The sequence below is a fragment of the Bufo bufo genome, chromosome 3 (assembly GCF_905171765.1).
Source record: "Bufo bufo chromosome 3, aBufBuf1.1, whole genome shotgun sequence".
NCBI classification, from domain to species: domain Eukaryota; kingdom Metazoa; phylum Chordata; class Amphibia; order Anura; family Bufonidae; genus Bufo; species Bufo bufo.
The window spans coordinates 604797977-604803747 of NC_053391.1; positions in this window are offsets into that span (position 1 = coordinate 604797977).

Genomic DNA, 5771 nt, shown 5'->3' on the forward strand with positions numbered 1-5771 from the left:
ACTATCGCCTGCTGCTGCTCGCACAGTCTGGCCAGCATGTGCAAGGTGGAGTTCCACCTTGTTGGCACGTCGCATATGAGGCGGTGAGCGGGAAGGCCGAAGTTACGCTGCAGCGCTGACAGGCGAGCAGCAGCAGGGTGAGAACGCCGAAAGCGCGCACAGACGGCCCGCACTTTATGCAGCAGCTCTGACATGTCGGGGTAATTTTTAAGGAATCTCTGCACCATCAAATTCAGCACATGCGCCAGGCAAGGGATCTGCGTCAAACCGGCTAGTCCCAGAGCTGCTACGAGATTTCGCCCAGGCCGGGCTTGAGGTTGACTGCCACAAACCACTTATCGGTCTGTTGTTCAAGGCCCGTCCACAGCGCGGTGTGGGGTTTGTACCCCAAACAGATACGTTTTAAAACTGCCTGCTGTCGTTTACCCCTGGCTGTGCTGAAGTTGGTGGTGAAAGTGTTACGATGACCGGATGAGGAGCTGGTAGAGGATGAGGAAGCAGAGTAGGAGGAGGAAGCAACAGGAGGCAAACTGAAGCGTCCTGCAATCCTCGGTGGTGGAAGGACATGCGCCAGTTAGAACAACCTATACTCAAATTGGGTGTATAAATAACACTGGGGTCTAGTATATTATACTAAGCCAACAAAAGAAACAAACCAATAACCCCAAAAAGATGAGAAAACGCACATATAAAATATATGTAATTTATTGAAACATAATTAAATGACAAGAAATGTTTAACATAAGGCACAATGGTATAGGAGGGTGGGAGGCCCCATGTAGCGGGGTCATAAACAACCTCCCTCACAAAAACCCAACCGACAGAGAAAAGGGGTCACAGCCCTGGGTTGTTCACCCAAAGTGACATATAATAATATGTGTGTTGCATGCATGTAAAAGGTAAGTATGATCACACATAGCAGACTTGCCCACCCTGGATGACTAGGATGGCCGCATATAAAATGCTGGTAGCCAAATAACTGTAAGTAAAGCCTGGGCAAGAGTGCTAAGTGCAAGCAGTGACATTAAAGTAACAAACTAACCAAGCATAACAACAGAACATAGATTACCCATGGTATGCTGGAACCCAGAGTCTGTGACCAGAGCTGCACCTCGACGCACGTTTTGCCTGGAGAAGCTTCGTCAGGCTTCGTCAGGAAGGACATGTGTAACATCCCAGAGTATGTCACGAAACTCTGTCACCCTGCTTCATTATGTTAAGATGTGAATGTGTTAATATCTGATGTAATCTCACTGTGAATTGCCATGTATTTATCTGTATTTTATATATTTGCTGTAATTTCCATGTACACCACAGGTGGCAGCAGTATGTAGCAGATAGTCTGTAGGAAAGTTAGTATACCTAGACTGGAATAAACCATTCCAGGCTGGCTCCCCCCATCTGAGGAGGAGTGGAACATGCCCACTCTTACTTCAGAGGGAGGACAGAAGGTTCTAGGGAGTGTACCAGCCACCCCCTGTTGGGGCTGGCTGTGTGAATAGGAGCTCCCAGAGAAACAGGGATCCCAACAAAGGATTCAGGCCTAACCTGAGGCCCAAAGCAACCTTCCCAGCCTGAGTTCCTCACCTCAGCTGGAGGACAAAGAGAGCAGCAATTGCAGAACTTCTAGATCTCCAGGACGAAACCACCATTCCCTGCGAGCAGTCCTGTAAGTACAGATTCCAGAAACAAGTAGAAGATAAGTACCTCCATAGCTAGTCAGGCCCAAACCAAGCAGAACCCTAGACAGAGCAGAAGACAGATACCTGCCAGATCTATAGGCGTATGTTCAGATGCAGAATAGATATACACTCACCTAAAGAATTATTAGGAACACCTGTTCTATTTCTCATTAATGCAATTATCTAGTCAACCAATCACATGGCAGTTGCTTCAATGCATTTAGGGGGGTGGTCCTGGTCAAGACGATCTCCTGAACTCCAAACTGAATGTCAGAATGGGAAAGAAAGGTGATTTAAGCCATTTTGAGCGTGGCATGGTTGTTGGTGCCAGACGGGCCGGTCTGAGTATTTCACAATCTGCTCAGTTACTGGGATTTTCATGCACAACCATTTCTAGGGTTTACAAAGAATGGTGTGAAAAGGGAAAAACATCCAGTGTGCGGCAGTCCTGTGGGCAAAAATGCCTTGTGGATGCTAGAGGTCAGAGGAGAATGGGCCGACTGATTCAAGCTGATAGAAGAGCAACGTTGACTGAAATAACCACTCGTTACAACCGAGGTATGCAGCAAAGCATTTGTGAAGCCACAACACGCACAACCTTGAGGCGGATGGGCTACAACAGCAGAAGACCCCACCGGGTACCACTCATCTCCACTACAAATAGGAAAAAGAGGCTACAATTTGCACGAGCTCACCAAAATTGGACTGTTGAAGACTGGAAAAATGTTGCCTGGTCTGATGAGTCTCGATTTCTGTTGAGACATTCAAATGGTAGAGTCCGAATTTGGCGTAAACAGAATGAGAACATGTATCCATCCTCTGATGGCTACTTCCAGCAGGATAATGCACCATGTCACAAAGCTTGAATCATTTCAAATTGGTTTCTTGAACATGACAATGAGTTCACTGTACTAAAATGGCCCCCACAGTCACCAGATCTCAACCCAATAGAGCATCTTTGGGATGTGGTGGAACGGGAGCTTCGTGCCCTGGATGTGCATCCCTCAAATCTCCATCAACTGCAAGATGCTATCCTATCAATATGGGCCAACATTTCTAAAGAATGCTATCAGCACCTTGTTGAATTAATGCCACGTAGAATTAAGGCAGTTCTGAAGGCAAAAGGGGGTTCAACATTGTATTAGTATGGTGTTCCTAATAATTCTTTAGGTGAGTGTATATTATTCCTGCCACATATTGCCAATACCTGCTGGGACCCCAAGACTATTGCTGTATAATTGTATGGATCTAAAGCTGCCACTTATAACATCAAGTAAAGACAAGTTGGACCCTATTATCTGTGTGGAATTCCATCATTCCTCCATTACTCCTATTTACAGCACTCATTTTATTGCATGTGAGCCAGGATACAGGAGTCCAGCCGTACCAAGGTAGGAGACACCGTTGACACAATACAGAGAGAATATCCCCCTCTGGCATTCCTAACCTAGTACGTATGTTCATACCATCTTAACGGGCCCTGCTATAGTACCTGCGCAAGCTGCAACTGGCGTCACGAACTTAGTTACAACCAAATCTGACCCACTGCATAGCATGCCCAAAATGACCCAGTGCCCCGGCTCGTTGCACATGCGCCAAACTGCTATCCGCCTCAGGCCCAGCCGCCACTGCATTTACCCAGTGTGCTGTTATGGAGATATAACGGCTCTGACCGTGCTTACTGGTTTACGTATCCATAACCAGGTGCACCTTGCCACAGTTGGGGTTGCGCAGTGCACACCTGATTTTGTCCCCTACTTGGTTGTGAAGGGAAGGGATGGCTCGCCTTGAAAAGTAGTGGCGGCTGGGCACAACATACTGTGGGACAGCCACCGCCATAAGGCTTTTAAAACTATCCGTCTCCACCAGACGGAATGACAGCATTTCAAAGGCCAGTAATTTAGAAATGCTGGCATTCAGGGCTAGGGATCGCGAGTGGGTAGGGGGGTACTTCCTCTTCCTATCCAGCATTTGGGATATGGAGAGCTGAACGCTTCCGTGGGACATTGTGGAGATGCTTGGTGACCCAGGTGGTGGTGTTGCTGGAAGATCCTCTGTTTGCGGGTGCGGCAGGTGGCACTGTCACTCCAGAGGTGGATGAAGAGGCCGCGACTGCAGCAGAAGAGGAAGCAGGAGGAGCCAGAGACCTTTCTTGGTTTTTGAGGTGTCTACTCCACTGCAGCTCGTGCTTTGCACTTAAATGCCTGGTCATGCAGGTTGTGCTCAGGTTGAGAACGTTTATGCCTCGCTTCAGGCTCTGATTGCACAGCGTGCAAACCACTCGTGTCTTGTCGTCAGCACATTGTCTGAAGAACTGCCACGCCAGGGAACTCCTTGGAGCTGGCTTTGGTGTGCTCGGTCCCTTGCTGCGGTGGGCAGTAGGAGGCGTACTGTTTAGAGGACGGCCGCTCCGCTTTTGCACCCTGCTCCCTCTTCTGCTGTGCTGGTGGCTCTGTGCGACCACCGCCTCTTCCTCCGAACTACATTAGTCACTCGCATGACCTTGATTCCATGTGGTGTCGAGGACCTCATCGTTCTCCACATCATCTTCCACCCAGTCTTCACCCCTGACTTTCTTGTCGGTCTGCACACTTTCGAAAGCCCCAGCAACTTGGCAACTGTGTTTCGTCATCATCCGAGACGTGCTGCGATGGTCCTCCAATGTACTCATCTTGAAAAATAAGTGGAGCTCATAATACCAAAAAATATATAAATTTTATTAAAGCATGATAAAATGACAAAAATAGAGAAAAATAATGATAGGAGCGGAGAACAAAAAAGAGCGCCACCCCGAGAAGGAAATGCACACGGATGGATAGATGCAATAATATAATGAACATGGGAAGAGAAAATGTATCAGGTACAGTGCAGAACCCATGCAATAAACAGAATAAATAAGTGCCAGGTGAAAAAATGGTCAACGCATGCGCCCCCAATGGCATAAGGAATATGCAAGAGAAGGTAAAGGTGAAGGTATATTGCATATATAGACCTAGTGTAGATAAACAGCAAGATCATGTAGCCAAGAGGGGGGGGGGGAGGCAGCAGAAGACCAAAGCTCACCTGAACAAACCGTGTGCACAGAAAACCCAGGGTGGCGCTACCCCAACGCGCGTTTCGGCGTGCCTTCGTCAGGGGGTCAACGCCCCAACGCGCGTTGGGGTAGCGCCACCCTGGGTTTTCTGTGCACACGGTTTGTTAAGGTGAGCTTTGGTCTTCTGCTGCCTCCCCCCCCCTGCTGTTTATCTACACTAGGTCTATATATGCAATATACCTTCACCTTTACCTTCTCTTGCATATTCCTGGCACTTATTTATTCTATTTATTGCATGGGTTCTGTACTGTACCTGATACATTTTCTCTTCCCATGTTCATTATATTATTGCATCTATCCATCCGTGTGCATTTCCTTCTCGGGGTGGCGCTCTTTTTTGTTCTCCGCTCCTATCATTATGATTAACGGCATCATATGTATTATTTTTCTCTATTTTTGTCATTTTATCATGCTTTAATAAAATTTATATATTTTTTGGTATTATGAGCTCCATTCCTTCTTTGTTTCTGATATTTCACTCGGGAGCTTCTGCCGAGTTACGTTTTCTGGTGTGTTCCCTGTGGCTGTATTGGGTGGGCAGTGCTCCTTACCCGCCCCAGGGACACCCTAGGTCATTTTTTGTTCTTTTGAAAAATAAGTGGTTGGGCATCGGTGCACTCAATCTCCTCCACTTCTGGGGCAGGGCTAGGTGGATGGCCCTGGGAAACCCTGCTAACAGAGTCATCAAAAAGCAGAAGAGACTGCTGCATGACTTGTGGCTCAGACTGCTTGGCTGATTTGCAAGGGGGTGAGGTGAAAGACTGATGGACATCGGCTGCAGGTGCCAACTGTGGTCTTTCAGCAGGCGACTGGGTGGGATACAATGTGAAGGAACTGGATCCACTGTCAGCAACCCAATCTACTATATCCTGTACTTCAGGCCTCACCATTCGTAGAGCAGCATTAGGCCCGACCAAATACCGCTGCAGGTTTTGTCACCTACTCGCACCTGAGGAAGGGGTTTCACTTGTGCGTGTAGCTGGCACAGATCGACC